Here is a 19,708-nt window from a genome sequence, read left to right on the forward strand (position 1 = left end):
CTGCTCATGGGCCTCCACCTCTCCCAATATAATGCCTTTCCACTGTTCTTTGTTCTAAATGTTTATTTATTTTTAAAATATTTACTTATTTATTTATTTAGAGAGTGAGCACACATGCGTGCACAAGCGGGGGAGGTGTAGAGATGGAGGGAGAAAGAGAGAATACCGATCAGGTTCTATACTCTCAGCATAGAGCCTGATGCAGGGCTCGATCTCATGAATCATGAAATTATGAACTGAGCTGAAATCAAGAGTTGGACACTCAACCAACCAAGCCACTCAGGTGCCCCCAGTGGTTCTTAACCTAAGACTTCAGTTCTCATATGGCCTGCAAGACTCTTTATGGTTGAGTTTCTTTCTCCTTTGTGCTGTGTGCTCCACTCACGGAGGCCATCCTGGGGCACATGCTCCATCCTTCCTCTCATCCTCCCCACTCTAGCATGTGTTTGCTGACTTTCAACCACAGGCTTGCTCTTTTTTGCCTGAGTGTCTCCTCTGGTCTCTCAAACTGCTTACCTACCCGTCTCCCACCCCCAGCAGCCCTCAGACAATGGCTGATGACAGCTGGGGTGTAAATGCCCAAGGTCCTCACCTGGGTGGATCATCCTGAGGTGTGTGCCCCCAGTGTGTGCCAGCAGAATTAAACCCATTGCCTGCCATGGTCACTGGCTTGAGAGTTGTGATGGTTAATTTCCTGTGAGGTAGTACCTAGTTACTGAATCAAATACTAATCAAAGTGTGGCTATGAAGGTATTTGGTAAATGTGATTAACATCTACAATCAGTTGACTTTAAGTAATGGAGGTTGTTCCCAATGATATGGATGGGCTTTCATCAGTTGAAGATCTAAAAAGCAAAAGTGGGGTTCCCCAAAGAAGAAATTCTGCCTTAAGACTGCAGGAATTCCTGCTTGAGTCTGCAGCCTGCCAGCCTACCCTACAGAGTTAGGACTTCCTAGCCCCATATTTGTGTTGAATTAATTCCTTAACATGAATATCTTTGTGTACATTTATACCCACCTCTTTATCCATCTCCTCATCTATCTATCTATCTATCTATCTATCTATCCATATATCTCCTATGGGTTGCATTTCTCTGGAGAATATTGATACAAGAGTGTACCCTTTACTGGCTGCCTTCCCTCCCCTGTCTCATTTCCCCATTCCCTTACTCTTCCACCTCCCAAATAAACTACCTGCACCGGAATCCTCTTCTCAGGGTCTGCTTCTGAGAGCAATCACTCTAAGAACCTTCCTCAGTTTCCTGAAGGTGCCATGTAGGGTGACCACCTCATCCCAGTTTGCCCACAGATTTCCCAGTATCACTAATGAGGGTCCCGTGTCCCGGAAACTACCTTTCCTCCCTTACCCCCAACTCCCATCCCTGGGGACTTAGAATGCTTTGCCCAGAACTGTCCCAGTTTTCAAACTGAAAATCTGGTGCCCAGAACTCACCCCAACCCACTCAACCTCACACAAGTGAGATGGCTGGTCACCCTACTCACCGGGTCCTGTTGTGATGCCTCTATACATGCTGTTCTCTCTCGTTAATTTCTACTGATCATCCTCTCAGATCTCCCCCATGTATCATTTCCCCAAGGAGACCTTCTCTGACCTACCCAGGCCTAGATCAGATCTCCCTGTTGAACTTCTCTGAGCACCGTGGCTATCATTTCACATTTACAGGCATATTTCTATCGTATCAATGTCTGTCTCATGCACTAGAGTGTGCATTCCGGTGGAGGAAGCTCTTACATGATGGTCAGTCCAGCGTGGTCACAGGAGGGAACACAGGAGAGGCTCGGGAAAACAGATTTTACTCTACCACAAGTCCTAGAAAGAGCAAGCATGCCATGCCACACAGGGTCAACTGGAGAAACCAGTTGTTAGTGGTTACTGTCTCCCGTGGTTAGGAGACAGAAATTAGGAGCAAGGGGAAGCTTGGTCAGGATTGAATACTACTTTGAATAATTTCAGTGGGCTCTTAGCTATAGGCATGGTCCCCAGTTGCCTGGTATCTGGCCCTGGGGTACTTAAGGTTGAGGAATATTGCTTTCTGGGATATATAGGCCAGAAAGAGTGTATGTGGCTTTGGATTTTTTAGTGTGCATCTCAAAGGCATGCTTTGGGCTGAGACCTTTGCTATCTCTAGGAATCATCTAGCTCCAGGAAGGGCAGTTTCTCCCCAGCCAGAAAGGCTTTTAAGATATCAAAACATCACAATATGCAGAAAACAAAAAATATAAACAATACAAAGCTGTACTGGGGGTTACTCTTCATTGATTCCTGGCCCATTGTAGGCATGCAAAAAACTATGGCATGCCAGACTCAAAGCTGTGTTTAATGAATGAATGAATTTCCAGGACAGTAAAGGTCTAATCCGTGTAACTCCCTTTCCATGGTTGTCCTGTGGGGGGTGTTTATGATCTGGATGGAAGAATGGAATCAGAAGTAAAAACATAGGAAGGGCACCTTGATTTCGGCTCAGGTCATGAGGTTTGTGAGATCAAGCCCTGAGTTAGGCTCTCTCTGTGCTCACATTGGGAGCCTGCTTGGGATTCTCACTCTCTCTCTCTCTCTCTCTCTCTCTCTCTCTCTGCCCTTCCCCAACTTGTTCTCTCTCTCTCTCTCTCAAAATAAATAAATAAACTTTAAAAAAAAAAGAAGTAAAAATACAAGAAAGACTTCAGGAGGCAGAAGGAAGGGATTTCACATACCAGCACTAAATGAGGGGTTAATTTTTCCAAAAGTTTTTGCTGTTATACAGGTGATATTTCAGATAAATTAAAAGAGAAATTACCCAATCTGAGCAAGAGAAAGAAAACAGACTGAAAAAACTGGGCGGAGCTTGAGCATTTAAAGGAGAGTTAACACCAATGCTATATAATCTCTTCCAAAAAGTAAAAGAGGAGGGAGTGCTTTTCAATTTATTTGATGAAGCTGGTACTACCCTGATACCAAAAACCAGAGACAGACAGCACAATGATAGAAAACTTCAGACTCATATCCCTCATGAACATAGATGCAAAAATCCTTAACAAAATAGTAGCAAAAAGAAGTCAACAATATATAAAAAAGAGGTATACACTATGAACAAATGGAGTTTGTTCCAGGAATGCAATACTGGTTCAATATTCAAAAATCAGTGAAATCCACCATATAAACACCATATAATCCCCCATATAAACAGGCTAAAGAAGGAAAATCATGTGACTATGCCAACTGATGCAGAAAAAACATTTGCAAAATCCAATACCCATTCATGATAAAAAAATCTCAGGAAACTAGGAACACAGGGGACATTTCTTAACTTGATAAAAGACATCTACAAAAACCTACAGCTATCATTGAACTTAATGGTGAAAGGCTGAATGCTTTCCTCCGGAGATCAGGAACAAGGCAAAGATGTCAGAATCACCAATCTTATTCAACATAGTAAATTCTAGACAGTGCAATAAGGCAAGGAAAGGAAATAACATCTCTAAGGGTAATGCAAGAGATCCTTGTAGTGATGGAAACAATTCTTTATCTTGATGGCATCAATATCAATATCCTAGGTGAGATACTATAATACAGTATTGCAAGGTATCACTATTGGGGAAACTGGGGTTTCTCTGTATTATTTATTACAGCTACACATGAATCTACAATAATCTCCAAGTTAAAATTTTAATTTAATAAAAAAAAAAGTACTGGTACCTGTGTCTTAGCTCAGACCAGTGGAATTAGTATCTCTGGCTATGGGTCCTGGGCATTGACTTTTTTTTTTTTTTTAAGTTTCTCAGGTGACTCTAATATACTACCAGGCTTGAGATCCACTGATTGAATTTTTTTTAACATTTACTTATTTTTGAGAGAGAGAGAGAGAGAGAGAGACAGAGCATGAGTTGGGGGAGGAGCAGAGAGAGAGGGAGACACAGAATCTGAAGCAGGCTCCAGGCTCTGAGCTGTCAGTACAGAGCCTCACGTGGGGCTCGAACCCATGAACCACAAGATCATGACCTGGGCTGAAGTTGGCCTCTTAACCAACTGAGCCACCCAGGTGCCGCTGAGAGCCACTGATTTAATGACACATGATTAATATTTTTCCAGGTCAAATACTGCCACCCCATAATTTTTAATGGTGGCATTGCAATTCAGAATGTACCAGGTCCCATTTAAATAATTCCCTGCTATTTGACAAATAGGTTGTTTCCAATGTATTTCTATTATAAATAAATATTAATGTTTGGACACACCTATCATTTTCTTTATTAGAACATGAATATGTTTAAGGCTTTCTGTCCATCTTGCCAAATTGCCACCCAGAAGGATGAACAACCCCACTGTTTTACGTGTGTATTTTTTCTCAAATACTTGACAACAGTATTTGAGTAGCATTACTCTTTAAAATCTATGCTAGATGAAAAATGTCTCTTTGATGCTCTAATTGACAGCATTTGAGGTAGATTTTTTTCATATGTTTATTGGCTAGTTGCATTTATTCCTTTGCCAGTTATCCGTTCACATACTTTCCCCATTTTTCTAACCGAATATACCTCTTTTCCTATTTATAAGAGCTCTCAGAAAGAATAATGAGGGGCGCCTGGGTGGCTCAGTGGGTTAAACGTCTGACTTCAGCTCAGGTCATGATCTCACGGTTCATGCGGGTTTGAGCCCCGTGTCGGGCTCTGTGCTGACAGCTCAGAGCCTGGAGCCTGCTTTGGATTCTGTGTCTCCCTCTCCCTCTGTCCCTCCCCCACTCGTGCTCTGTCTCTCAAAAATAAGCATTAAAAAATTTTTTTTCAAGAATAATGAAAAGATATTAACCCTCTTCTGTCATTTACGTTGCAAGTAATTCCCTCAATTTCCCTCAATGGTCCTAATTGTGATAGCAGTACTTTTTACCATGTGGAGGTTTTTAATTTTTATGTAGGCAAATCTATCAGGTTTTCCCACAAACTTCCACACGCAGATTTTTTTTTGTGGCTTACTAGCAAAAATATACAGGAATTATTTTTTTAACTACAAAATTTTATTAAGGAAGATTGATAATCCTTTATGGAGAAACTGTCCATCTTGCTAAATAGGAACACAAGAATTGTCAAAGCATCCACACTGCACAAAGACAGGCCAAACAAACTCCAAAAGAATTCTTATTTTGGAAGTAGGGATGCAGATTTCACCAAGTCAAAGTTCATCCAGAAGACCAAAAAGACAAGCATGGACTAGAATACTCTGAAAAATAGAAGGTGTGAAAGGGGCTTTGCCCTTTAGTAAAAACCTAATATTACTGTAGTTAATAATAGTTAAATAGTGTGGCATTAGTACAGAAAAAAAAGTGCAGTAGAGCAGATGGCTCAGCAACAGACACAAGTACATTTAGGAATTTATTATACGATAAAGTTGACATTGAGAATCGGAGGACAATGGGGAACCTGGGTGGCTTAGTTGGTTAGGCGTCTGACTCTTGATTTCAGCTCAAGACATGAATTCACGGTTCATGAGTTCAAGCCCCATGTTGGGCTCTGTGCTGACAGTGCCTGCTTGGGATTCTCTGTCTCCCTCTCTCTCTGCCCCTCCACTGCTCACTCGCTCTCTCAAAATAAATAAATAAACCCTTAAAAAAAAAAAAGAATTGGAGGACAAGAATATGTGGTATATTTGCAATGGAATATTCTGCACCCATGAGAAAGAAGGAAACCTGAGCCAAGTTCCCCCGGCTAGCAATTGGTGCAGTAGTCTTGCCCCAGAGTCTGCATTTTAGACCACAGGAAGGGGTGTTGAGGCTGGCAAGTCTGTCTTCATGGGGGGCACATCTGGGCCGCTACTCTTGGCCAGGCCGGTAAGCCTGGTAGAACCAAGGAACAGCCAGAGATTCATGGCATGCTGGCCCTGGAATGTTTGTGACCCCCATTTATTAAGCCCTTATGGCACATCAGTCATGGGGTTAAGTGTTTTCCAGACATGACCTCATTCCATATTCATGCCTCATAGCGGCCCTTGAGAAAGACACTGTTATTACCCACATTTTACAGAGGAAGAAGTTGAGGTTCAGAGGGATTAAAGAACTTGTCCAGAGTCTTGTGGTAGGAAAGGGGTGGAGCCAGGATAATAATCCAGGTCAGTCTCCGGGAGCCCGAGTTTTAACACTGTTGTGGTCTTCCGTGAATTTCCTGATCTTCCACCCATGGTATATATTTTGTGATTGTTGTGGCCTTGTTTTGCTTGGTAGGTTTGCTTGCATGTGAATTTTCTCCCCTTAGATGTGTACCCATGTTCACGACGTAATTTTTCTTAAGTCAAAAATGGAATCACGTTGTGCATTTTTAGCGCAGCCTTTTCTGTTCTTCTTTTCTTGGTACTCTCACCTTTTCTCGTTCTCCCCTCACATCCCTCCCTGGTAACCTATAAAACTCAGCAGTGTGACCTTCTACCGTTTTCTTCATTCTTATACAATACTCCCCACCCCCTACCTCTGCACTGTTTCTGGTTTTCTGATGTGTTCTTCTGAAGATGTTTCATGCAAATTCCAAAATACTTTATCTGTTTTAAATTTTCCCAAGTGATTGCACACCGTATGCCCTGTTTCCTGCCCCCATTTCTTTTTGCTAAAACATGTCTTGGTGATTGTCCTATTGTCAGAGCCTCGGCTTACAACTAGAAAAGTCACAAGACTTGAGAAGAAATCCAGTCCAGCAGAAGGAAATGTGACATCCAGAAGGCAGACAGCAGACATGAGTCAATCAGGCAGTGTCAGGGATCCTGACAGGTGGGCGGAGGCCCAAGCCTGGGAACGGTGGCAATATTGGGAATTCCGGGAGGTGGACCAACTTCGGGGGCTGTGTCATCTGGGAGCCCCAGCTACCAGACTGGTTGGAAGGCAGGTCCTGGGTGTCAGGAGAGGACTGCAAGATGCAGGAGGAATCCCAGTCCTGGGCAACTTACCAAAACACGCATTCAGGAACAGAGAGCTCAACAACCACAAAGCAATTCCACAAATATTTATTTAGTGGCTGCAACAAGCCAGGTGCTGAGCTGAATGCCGGCTTACACCTAAGACGAGACGGGCATGGTCCATCCCTGTCTTCCCACAGCTTCATGGTCAGGTGAAGAGACAGACAGGTGAGAGGCTGTTGCCATTCAATATGCTAAGTGCTGGGGTGGGAGGTAAAGGATTCCATGGGAGAATGGGGGGGTGGGGAGAGAAGAACAATTAATCTGAATACATTTATCAGGGTAGGCTAACTGCTATAACTACCCCCAAGTCTCAATGACTCAATACAATCCAGTTTATTTCTCACTCATGCTACAATTAAATGCTGGTTGGGGAGAAGGCAGGCGGGGCTCTGCTCCACACAGTCATGCAGGGATCCAGACCCCTTTTCCTAATGGCTCCACTGCCTTCCCCTGAGGTATTAGAGTTCTCCACGGTGTCCCCTGCATCCATCTGGCAGAGGAGGAAAAGAGAGACTGAAGTCGGGGGTGACACAGGAGGTTTTTATTAGGTGAGATTTGAATAGGTGTTCAAGCCATGAGTCACATGACTCCACCATCTGCACAGAAGCCTGGGAAATACAGTCCAGCTACAAGCCCAAGAAGTAAAAGAACCTGAGTTTGGTGAACACATAGCACTCTGTGCTGCACCAGACTTGGAAAGATGGGGAAAACTTCCTAGAGGGATAATTTTTAAGCAGATGCTTGGTGGATACACAAGAGTTACCAGACAAAGGGAAGAAATGAAGGAGATGAAAGAGAAATTGGGAAAGGCAGTTTTGCAGACAAATATCCCTGCCAGCAAGAATGCAGCACTTGGCTGGCTTGACTGGAGGAGCATGTGACTCTTGATCATGGGGTCATGAGTTAAAGCCTCACATTGGGTGTAAAAATTACTAAAAAAATAAACTTAAAAAAATATAGGGGCACCTGGGTGAGCTCAGTCGGTTAAGTGTCCAACTTTGGCTCAGGTCACGATCTAACGGTTTGTGAGTTTGAGCCCCAAACTGTGCTCTCTGCTGTCAGTGCAGAGCCCCCTCAGGATCCTCTGTCTCCCTCCCTCTCTCTTTCTCTCTCTCTCTGCCCCTCTCCTGCTCTGCTCTCTCTCACTCTCTCTCAAATAAACTTTTAAAAAATGTATTTAAAAAATGAAATAATAAATAAATACATAACAACACTTATCTTCCTTTAAGAATGCAAAGCATTGAGGGGCACCCGGGTGGCTCAGTCTGTTAAGCATCCAACTCTTGATTTCAGCTCAGGTCATGATCTCGTGGTTTGTAGGTTCATGGCCCACATTGGGCTCTACGCTAACAGTGCAGAGCCTGCTTAGGATCTTCTCTCTCCCTCTCTGCCCCTCCTTTGCCTGTGTTCTTTCACTTTTTTTCTCAAAATAAATAAACTTAAAAAAAAATTAAAAACAAAAATGCAAAGCACTGAAAATCATGGCAGGTTGAGGGAAAGAAAGAAGTTCTGCTTGTCCAGAGGGCAGAAGGCAAGCCGTGGTGGTGGAACAGTGGTAGGGGCTATATCAAGCAGGTCATTGTAAGCAGGGGCTCAGGAATTTATTCCGAGAAGAGTCAAAGCCATGGAAGGCGTTTCATATGAGGATCAAGTCTGTACTCTAGAAACATCTCTTTGGTTCAGGGGACCTGAAAAGATACCAGAAGAGCAGCCGTCTGAGAAGAGACGGCAACGTGAGCTATGGGATTGCCTGTAGGAAGACGTGGACAGTTCTAGATTATCAGGAAGCGGGATTTCTAGAATTCATGATGGATTAGATACGCAACTAAGCAAAGGGCAGGCAGGAATTGTGCTGGGTTTCCATCTTGGACCAGTGAATGTTTGGTGAGTCCATGAATCCATTTGCCGGGAAGGGCAACTCTGTCTGGAGGGTTTTTAAACTTTGGACTTGTGGAATTTGTGGTGTCTATGGGACATTTAGAGAGGGATCCCCTGCAGGCCATCGAATTGGGTCTGAAGATTAAGAGAAGGATTTAAGCCCAGGAGGTAGTCATGAAAGTCAGTGAGCTCACTTTACAGGCAGGAAGAAGGACAGGAGAGAGGAGGGAAAGGGAAAGGAGGGGAGGGGAGAGGAAGGGAGGAGAGGAGAGGGAGAGGGGAGGGGAGGGGAGGGGAGGGGGGAGAGGGGAGGGGAGGGGAGGGGAGGGGGGAGAGGGGAGGGGAGGGGAGGGGAGGGGAGGCGGGGAGAGGGGAGGGGAGAGAAGGGAAGAAGGCTTGGCATGAAGCCCTGTGTGGAAGTGGAGCTCACATAGGCATCTAATAGGAAACAACCAGCTACGTAAGACAAAAGAAAATTAACACATTGCATCATGAAAATCAAGAAAACAAGCAATTTGCGGGTGCCTGGATGCCTCAGTCAGTTAACTGTCCGACTTCGGCTCAGGTCATGATCTAGAAGTTTGTGGGTTCGAGCCCCAAGTCGGGCTCTGTGCTGACAGCCTGGAGCCTGGAGCCTGCTTTGGATTCTCTATCTCCCTCTCTCTCTGCCCCTCCCCTGCTCTCGCTCTGTCTCTCTCTCAAAAAAAATAAATAAGTAAATAAATATTTTTTTAAACATTTTTTAAGAAAAAAATTCATGAAGGCGTGAGTGGTCCACAGGATAAAACCTGCAGAGAGGGAAAGTAAATTAAGGGCCGAAAACCATCCATTCATTGGGGAAGTCGGTGACTTGTGTGAGAGCCAGACTGCAGAGGACTGACCAGAAGGAGTGGGCAGCACATTAGGGGCACAGCCGTGAAAGAGGGGAGGGATCAGACCGTCTTGAAGGGGTGTTTGGTATGTCAGCAGAAGGTGTTCTTTGCTTTAACAAGGAAGGAAGACACCTTTCCTCAACATCTTGGCACTTTGTAAGTTCTTTGGAACTTAAACACTATCCTGGGGAAAAGAGTGGCGAACTCCAAATTCATCCATTTAACAAATATTTATTAGGCACTTACTATGTGACAGGCAAGCACTTCTGGGGTGTCCCAGACATCCCCAGACCCCTGCCTGTATTGAGTTTGCATTCTAATGGGGCAGTACTACTAAGATCTGCTTCTACTCACAACGTTTCTGGCACCAAATGCATGGGAGGTTTTTTTTCTCTCCATCGACCCATTTTCAGAGTCTCTGGACACCAACTGGCTGCCCTGGAATTTAATTTAATTTGGACACTAGCTATCTGGAATTAGTTCAGACCCCACAGATTAAGGACTCAGTCCCATAAGATGCCAGTCATAAGCTGTGGGTGCCCATGGCATCCACATTTCTGTCCACCTTGGCAACAAAGTTGGGAATTCCCACAACCACCTCTCGGGTTTGATAACATCCTAGAACATCCTAGAACATGTTTGATAATATCCTAGAACATTTTCCCTCACAAAACTCAGGGAAACATTTTATTTACATTTACCGGTTTATTATTTTATTTTTTTTAATTAAAATATTTTTAATGTTTATTTATACAACAGAGAGAGAGAAAGAGAGAGAGAGTGTGTGAGCCGGGGAGGGGCAGAGAGAGAGGGAGACACATAATCTGAAGCAGGCTCTCAGCTCCCAGCTATAAGGGCAGAGCCTGATGAGGGGCTTAAACCTATGAGCTGCAAGATCATGACCTAAGCCGAAGTCAGATGCTTAACCGACTGAGCCCCCAGGTGCCCCTACACTTACTGGTTTGTTATAAAGGACACAAGTCCAAAACAGATGAATGGAAGAAATGCATGCGGCAAGGCACTGGGGGAGAACACGCAGAGCTCCCATGTCCTCTCAGAATGTGCCATCACCCCCCCAGCACCTCTTTGTGATCACCAGCCCAGAAGCTCCTCAAACCCCATCATTTGGGAGTTTTTATGGAGGTCCCATTATTTAGGCATGATTGACTGAGTTACTTACCAGTGTCCAATAATTTAATCTCTAGGCCCTGTCTCCTCCCAGCAAGTGGAGGGAGGTGATAGAGTAGAAAGTTCCAAACCTCTAATGCCAGGGTTGGCTCATCTGGCAACCAGTCCCGTTTGAAACTATCCAAGGGCCCACCAAGAGTCACCTCATTAGCATAAACTCAAGTCTGGTTGGAAAAGACTAATTATGAATAACAACAACAACAACAACAACAAAAATGCTCCTCTTACCCCATGATGTTAGAAATTCCAGTGATGGAGAAAACTATAAAAGCAGGGTTGGGAAGAAAATTCCAGAGTTCCGTTTTGGATAATTATTCATTTGGAGATGCCTGTTGAACATCCATGTGACACGGTCAAGAAGACAGATAAGTGTGTGCTTAGATTTCAGCGAAGATGCTGGAGATATTTATTTGGGAGTCTTCAGCATATGGGTCATCATTAGACTTGACATTGGCTGACAGTAAGTTTCTGTTTCCTGGAAGAAGAAGCCAGAAAAAGAAATTACGTTGCTACAGAAAAGTAAACAGTCTTACGTCGTTTCCCATCCAAGTCTGTGGAATGAAATTCAAATCTTCTCCACTAGAATGGGTTGAGGCTCTTTAATCCCATCCAGGCATGACTGATCTGGAGCCAGGCAGGGTCGGGCTTGCTGGGAGGGCGGAGGAAGGCTGCAGACCTTGGAGCCCTCTCCACTGCTTCTACATTAGCACCTGGAAATCAACAGCCGACTTTGTGTCTTCAACAACGATTTGTCTGTCATGCCTGCTAGCATTGTTTTCACCCTGCTGAGACTTGTCAGTTCAAAAGCCAGAAGGAATGCATCTGCTTGTTAGACCAGCAAAACTTTGGCAAAGTAAGGGACACAGTATTTAGAACAAAAGTTTTCCATTGTTGGTGGTCACGGGCAATCAACCACGTCATCAACAAATAATACTAACAACTAACAATTAAGCCCTTCCTGTATACCCAGCACTCTAAGAGCATTGAATTCATCATCTCATTCTGCCCTAACATTAAGCCTGTGCAGTATTACTATTATCCCCTGTTTTACATGTTTAAGTAAGCACAGAGAGGTTAAGTGATTTGCAAGAGGTCACACAGCAAGTAAATCAAGAAGAAGGAGGCAAATGCAACCGCGTCTGACTCCAAAGCCCTGTGCTTTGGAGGAATAAAATCAGGAAAAGTTAGAAGCCTCCCATTCCACCACCCTGCGCTCAGTGGCTAGAGAAGGTGTGCAGGTCTGGGTCCCCCAAGCCTACATCAGCCTCCTCACCAGCCCTTAGCACAGGGATTGGCCTATTATTGGTGTCCAGACCTTGCTGAATGGATGAATGATTGATTGAATGAACAAGCACACAAAAGAATGATTAGCTTACACCACACTGCATCGTGCTTAGCAATTCCCAAGCCTGTCTCCCCAGCTAGACCGTGAGCTCCTGGAGGGGACAGACATCTATTTTTTACATATTATAACAAATGGGGTCAAACACATTGGGCAAAGTTTATATACAGGTTAAAGAGCATGGGCACTGTAGGCAGCTTACTCAGGTTAACCATGCCTGTATCAGTTGTGAGATCTTGAGCAAGCAGTTCAAACTCTGTGCTTTTACTTCCTTCTCTGGAAAATGGGGAAAATATTAATACCTATACCTTAAAGATATTTATCAAGATTAAGCCTCTGACTTCTGGTTTCGATTCAGGTCATGATCTCATAGTTTGTGAGTTCAAACCCTGCATCGGGCTCTGAGCTGACAGTGCAGAGCCTGCTTGGGATTCTCTCTCCCTCTCTCTCTCTTTCTCTCTCTCCCCCAATAAGTAAATACACTTTAAAAATAAAAAATAGGGGCACCTGAGTGGGGTGCCTGGGTGGCTTGGTCGGCTAAGTGTCTGACTCATGATTTCAGCTCAGGTCATGATCTCACGGTTTGTAAGTTCAAGTCCCACCTTGGGCTCTGCTCTGACAGTGCGGAGCCTGTTTGGGATTCTCTCCCTCTCTCTCTTTCTCTCTCTCAAAATAAGTAAATAAACTTAAAAAAAAATTAAAAAGTAAACAGGATCTTGGTAATAGTAAGGTGCTCAATAAACAGCAGCTGTGTGTCTGTGGAGCCACAGAGAAAGAAGTCCCTGGCGGAGTCAGGTATGGTTTGTACCCTAAAGCATAAGAGTAAGTAGCATTTCCGAAGGTGCGTTATGTTCCAGGGACTGAGCTGAGCACCTTATACGCATCACTGCATTTAATCCTCACAACAATCGTATGAGATAGGTACTACATTTTCCTATTTTCCTGACAAGGAAGACTGAGGTTGAGAGAGATTAAATAATTTGCCAAGAGTCACGAAGCCAGTAAGTGCAGGTGAAGGAACCAGTATGTGCTCCGGGAGATTAGGAGCCAGATCTTTTGTATCCGAAAGACAGAAACCATTCTAGGGTTTTCGAACAGAGGGAAATTCACACAAGGGACCGATTACACAGATGAGCCCACAGCTGAGCAGCCGAGTCGGTGATGGTGGGGCAACCGTGGGCTTTAGCAACAGTGGGAAGCTGCTGTCACGGGGAAGAGGCAGCGTCCCTCTCTGGGGCCACCGAGGAGCCAGAAGCACAGCAGGGGTTGCCAGGTGAGGAGCTAAGCCACGGAGGAGACTCAGCCTCTGCTGAAAATTCCTCCCTGGAGTTGGGAAGAGGGGAACATCCTAGCTCCTCCCGTTGTCCAATCTAACAACTCTCCCCCCGCCCCCCACCCCACCCCCGTCACTCTTTCTGGCTCAACTTAGCTGGGAGCCAGCTGGGAGCGGTGCCTGGGAAACAGCATTTGCAAAAGGTCAGGGAACAGATCTGAGATCAAACAAGCAAGATACCCCACATATTGTCTTGTTTGCCTTTGGAACCCCAGCACCTCACAGAGTGGTCGTGTTTAAGAGGCACTGCACAAATAGGAAGGAAAGACAGGAGGGAGGAAAGCAGGGAGAGAGCGACCTCAAATGCCTACAGAATCCAGGCAGCTTACAGGGAGGCACGGCACAGACTGGTCATAGGGAATGGTGAGGCGTGTGTCAAACCGGAGGGCTGTGCACACACCCTGTCTAAATGGGGCAGCCCTCCTGAGCTGCGGCCAATTTCTGCCAAGCAGGAATGCACATTCGGTGTTGCCAGGTCAGCTGACTTTTCAGGAAAAAACTGAAAATCCTAAACTCTCCAGTTAAATCCACCTCTTGTTAACTGTCGGCAATGAAATCAAATCCAGGTGAGCCTGGGACATCGTGTTGGGCCAGAAAGCACAGGAGCTTATCAAAGACTACTTAGGGTCACAGTCAAGTAGACAGGCTCCGGAACCATTCCGACAGGGCTCCCACTTGACTGAATTGGGTAATTTGTAAGCATCAAAGAGAATGAATGAATGAATGATCCTAGAGTGGATCCTGCAACAGATAAAGGACATTAGTGGGAAAACTAAAGTCTAAATCAAACTTTGGTGTTCAGATAATAGTGACGTATTGGGGCACCTGGCTGGCTCAGTTGGTAGAACATTGGAGTCTTGATCTCGAGGTTGTGAGTTCCAGCCCCATGCTGGGCATAGAGAGTACTTAAAAATAAAACCTTTAAAAAATCTATATATATAATAGTAATGCATCAATATTGATTTATCAGTTTTTTAAAGGAACCCGAAAAGCACGTAGGAACTCTCTGTATTATCTTTGCAACTTTTCCACAAATATAAAATTATTCCAGAATTCTAAGGTCGTTTTTTTTTTTTTTAATTCATTTATTTTTGAGAGAGAGACTGAGTGGGAAAGGGAGACAGAGGATCCAAAGCAGGTTCTGGACTGACAGCAGAAAGCCGGATGTGGGGCTGAACTCTGAGATCAGGACCTGAGCTGTAGTGGGACGCTTAACCTGACTGAGCCACCCAGGGTCCCCCCAAAGGTTATTTTTAAAAAATAATGAATGCAATGGAATGAAACATCTTAACTGTATTTAAAAAAAATTTTTTTAACGTTTTTTATTTATTTTTGAGACAGAGAGAGACAGAGCATGAACGGGGGAGGGGCAGAGAGAGAGGGAGACACAGAATCGGAAACAGGCTCCAGGCTCCAAGCTGTCAGCACAGAGCCCGATGCGGGACTCAAACTCACAAACCGCGAGATCATGACCTGAGCCAAAGTCGGATGCTTAACCAACTGAGCCACCCAGGTGCCCCTAGAAGCTCTTCTTTACACAAAAATGCCCCCTCGTAAATGGTGAAGGAATAATAGCATTACAATTTTGCAACCCCTGATGAAAGAACTGACTCAGGCAATGATCATTATCGGATGCTGACACCCTGAGGTGAAAGGTTCAAGGAAGACTGAATAGTCACATGATGCCAATCATGGGCCCACAGAGGTCTTACTGGTTATAAGTGAAGAAATAACTTGACAATGCACGGATCAGGTTTTCACCATCTGAACCCACTCATCAATCTTAGCTTCACTCATGTGACAGCCAGTCACTCTGAACCTTCTGGTGTGATGCAACAGGACACTGACAGCCCCATCTAGGAAGAATTCTTGCCAATAATGTCTTGCTAAAATCTGATCAAGTCTTTAGATCTAGTTTCTAGTGTACCGGAAATACAGGAGCTAGAGGGTCAAGTTAAATACATCACGAGAAAGCAGTCAGACCAAGCCAAGAAGGAAGGGCATTCTACCAGTAAGACAATAGACTTCATTTCTTCAGTGAGTCAATGACCTGGAAAAAAGGGAGGAGAGGGAGGAGAAGCAATTCTAGGCTTAAAGAGACGTAAAAGATATGACTGAACACAGTTTGTGGACCTTGATTGGGTCCTGGTTTGAATAAAGTGTAAAAGACATTTGGGGTAAGTGTAGATATGACAGAATTTGATGATTTGAGGTTCATTTTGTTAGGTGTTACAATGGTTAACATGGCTAAGTAAAGAAGTGTCTGATTTTTGTTAAAGGGTGCGTATTGAAAGATTTAGGGATGAAATGTCACGTTGATTATACATACTTTAAAATACTTTGGCCAAACCCAATATGGCAAAACGTTCACAGTTGTTTTATCTAAGTAATATATATATATGGATACTCATAATATGATTCTCTCTACTTTTCTGCATGCTTGAAATTATCCATAATAGGGGCACTTGGCTGGCTCAGTCGGTAGAGCATGACACTTGATCTCAGGGTTGTGAGTTCAAGTCCCACGTTAGGCATGGAGCCTACTTTAAAAAAAAAAGAAAAGAAAAGAAATTATTCACAGTAAAGAACAAAAGACAAGAGCAGGCTCAACAAGCATTCATTTATCTCACAAATATTTATTGAGCGCCTACTATGTACCAGGCACTGATTTAGGCACTGGAGCTATAGTGATTGAAAAAAATTTAAAGTCCTTTCCTGCCCTCCTGGAACTGCATCCAGGTGAAGAAAGACAATCAAGCAGGTACAGTATAATGTAGGTCAAGTGGTGACAAGTGCTATGCAGAAAAACAAGGGCAAGAAAAAAAGGACAAGAAGAACATCTATGTTGGATAGACACTGCTATTTTATGGGGGATAATCTAGGAAGACTTTCCTGAGGGATTGACATTTGAGCAGAGCTCTAAAAAATGTGAGAAAAACAAACACTGGGATACCTGGTAGAGGAGCAAAGGTTTAAAACAGAGGGAATGGTAAGTGCAAAGGTCCTGAGGTAGGAGCATGCTTCAAGTTATTCAGGAAGCAACAAGGAGGCCAATGAGGGTCATGTGGAATGACAAGAGGGAGAACGGTAGGAGATGAGCTCAGAGAAGTGGTGAAGGCGAAGAAGGGTCACAGATAATGGGGAAACTTCCAGGCCATTCCAGCTTTTACTCTGAGATGAGAAACATTGAAGGAGGGACATGATTTTGTTATTTTTGTTGTTTTATTTTTATTGTTATTGTTTTATTATTTATTATTATTGTTTTATTATTGTTGTTGTTGTTGTTATTGTTTATTATTATTTATTATTATTGTTATTATTTATTATTATTGTTATTATTTATTATTATTGTTATTGTTATTGTTTATTATTATTATTTATTATTATTGTTGTTGTTGTTGGATTTCTAAACATACAAAAGGAGAGAGATATGAACACTCATATACCCATCACACAGTCTCATCACTGATTTATGCTGAATCTTATTTCATCCATACCTTCCTCACCACCCAAACAGATTATTTTGAGGTAAATTTCCCAGACATCTTATCATTTCACCTGTAAGTATATTTATAAACATCTTTAAAATATAAGGCTCCTTTAAGAAAACTCACAACAGACTGTCATCACACCTAAAAAATTAACAATAACTCCTGAATATTGTAAACTATTTAGTGTTCAGTTGTCCCAACTGTCTTATCAATAATTTTCAGAGTTGATACGAATCAGCATCCGAATAAGAATAATGAATCACAATTGTTAAAATAGCTCTTAAATATACTTCAGTCCCTAGGATTCTCCTTTTATTCTTTCAGTTTTATTGAGATACAACTGACGGCACTGTGTCAGTTTAAGGTGTACAGCATAATGACTTGATTTACATAAATTGTGAAATAATTACTACAGTAAATTTAGTTAACATCCATTAGTTCATGTAGATACAAAAAAGGAAGGAAGGAAGGAAGGAGGAGAGAAAGGAAGATTTTTTTTCTTATGACAAGAGTTTTTTTAATTTACTCTTAGCAACTTCAGATATACCTACGGCAGTGGTAACTATAATCGTCACGTTGTCCATTACACCCCCAGCATGTGTTTATCGTACAACTGGAAGTTTGTACCTCTTGACCACCTGTTTCCCCTACCCTCCTCCCCCTGCCTCTGGTAACCACAAATTGGATCTCTTTATCTAGGAGTTTGTTTTTTCGTTTGTTTTTAGGTTCCACATATAAGTGAAATCACAGAGATTTTGTCTTTCTCTGTCCGACTTATTTACTTAGCCTGACACTCTCAAGGTCCATCCATGTTGTTGCAAATGGCAGGATTTCCTTCTTTTTATGGTTGAATAGTATTCCATGGCATATATACACCATAACTTGTTTATCCATTCATCTGTCAATGGACACTTAGGTTGTTTCCGTGTCCTGGGGTTATTGTAAATAATGCTGCAGTGCACATGGAGGTGTAGATATCCCTTCAATATAGTGATTTTGTTTCCTTTGGATTTATACCCTGTCGTGAAATTTTTGGATCATCTGGTAGTTCTACTTTTAAGTTTTTGAGGGTCCAGGATTCTCCTTCATATCTATTTTTCTTTTTTCTTTTTCAATTGAAAAAACTGGCTCATTTGTCCCATAGAGTTTCCTACCATCTGAATTTTGCTGCTTACATCCCCATGGTATTATTTAACATGTTCCTCTGGATTTCGTATAAATTGGTAGTTATATCTAGAGACCTGATCAGATTCAAGTTTACTTTTGGGAGGGAGGGGCAAGACTACTTCATAAATAATGTTGGGTACTTTCGTTAGAAGATGCATAACGTTGAGGGGCGCCTGGGTGGCTCAGTCAGTTAAGCACCTGACTTCGGCTCAGGTTATGATCTTGCAGTTTATGAGTTCGGGCCCCACAATGGGCTGTGTGCTATCAGTGCAAAGCCCACTTCAGATCCTCTGCCTCCCTGTCTCTCTCTCTCTGCCCTCCCTCACTTGTCCCTCTCTCTCCCTCACTCAAAAATAAATTAAAAAACATTTTTAAAAAGATGCATAATGTTTGATCGCCTCTCATGTCATCATCTAAACAGCCACAAATGATTTTTGCTTAGATCTGTTAATTCTTTAGAAGCTTCAAAGTGTTGGCATTTTGTTTTATTTTCTTCTTTCTTTCATGTACATAAGATATGCAAAGTTCCCCACACCACCTATTTGGCTACCCTGCATAGGACAAGCATAATATACGCTTGGCTCTTTCCCTTTATAAATTTTCAAAATAATGAATTAATACCCTAGCCTGTTCCTTCTCCATTGCCACATAACAAATTACCCATGTAGTGGCTTAAAACAATTCCCATTTATTATCTTACAGTCTCTCCGGGTGAAGAATCCCAGTCTGGTTAGCTGGGTCCTCTCCTGCAGTCTCTCACCAGCCTGTCATCAAGGTGTTGGTTGGGGCTGTGGTCTCATGGAAAGGCTTGACTGGGGAGAGATTTGCTTTTGAGCTCACTCACACAGTTGGGGAGGGGAGTACACAGGGCGTTACCACTAAGAGGCAACCTTTGGGGGCCACCCTACCATCGTCCTGCCACACCCAGCATTTTTCTGTTTGCTTACTAAGACCTGGATTATTTAAATCTTTTTTTTTGTTTTAAGTAGGCTCCACGCCCAATGTGGGGCTTGAACTCACAACCCTGAGATCAAGAGTTACACAACAGAGTTCTACCAACTGAGCCAGCCGGGTACCCACTATGACCTGGATTATTGAAGCATAAAAGGGTTATTCTGGCTGCTCCGTGGAAACTATAGAGCAGGGGAGCATGCTGTAAGCATTCCCAGTCTCATTAGTTGCTACCTCACTATTAAATAATGACTTACACTTAACAATGAGACAGTAAGAGACCTCGTTAGCATATTGGCTGGGAGTGGAATCCTGAGCAAAACCGTGTACAGGAGCAGGGCCTCTGCCCCGCTCCGGAACGCCAGCCTAAGAGTTGTGTTGGTGCTGTGTCTTCTTCGCGCTCCAGCTGTAGCTCCAGTAAAGCCTTGCCTGTGCCTTTGGTTTGGGGGTACAGCCTCACTACATATCATTGTGGGGGCCCCCAAACCTGAGTCCAGTAACAGGACTACGTAAGGGTAAACAGTTCCTGTTGTTATTTTATTGTTGTTG

At 43.4% G+C, this 19,708-nt stretch overlaps 1 long non-coding RNA gene across 2 annotated transcripts in view; it reads right to left on the bottom strand.

The window, feature by feature from the left end:
- Nucleotides 1-19,708, bottom strand: part of LOC113594800 (uncharacterized) — a 94,314-nt gene that overhangs the window by 62,895 nt on the left and 11,711 nt on the right. For both annotated transcript variants that reach the window (XR_003415233.2, XR_008294523.1), the window contains one exon: nt 11,104-11,350. This is a non-coding gene — a long non-coding RNA (uncharacterized LOC113594800). The remainder of the gene's footprint in view (nt 1-11,103; nt 11,351-19,708) is intronic.

The sequence above is a fragment of the Acinonyx jubatus genome, chromosome E3, assembly GCF_027475565.1.
Source record: "Acinonyx jubatus isolate Ajub_Pintada_27869175 chromosome E3, VMU_Ajub_asm_v1.0, whole genome shotgun sequence".
In the NCBI taxonomy this organism is placed as follows: Eukaryota; Metazoa; Chordata; class Mammalia; order Carnivora; family Felidae; genus Acinonyx; species Acinonyx jubatus.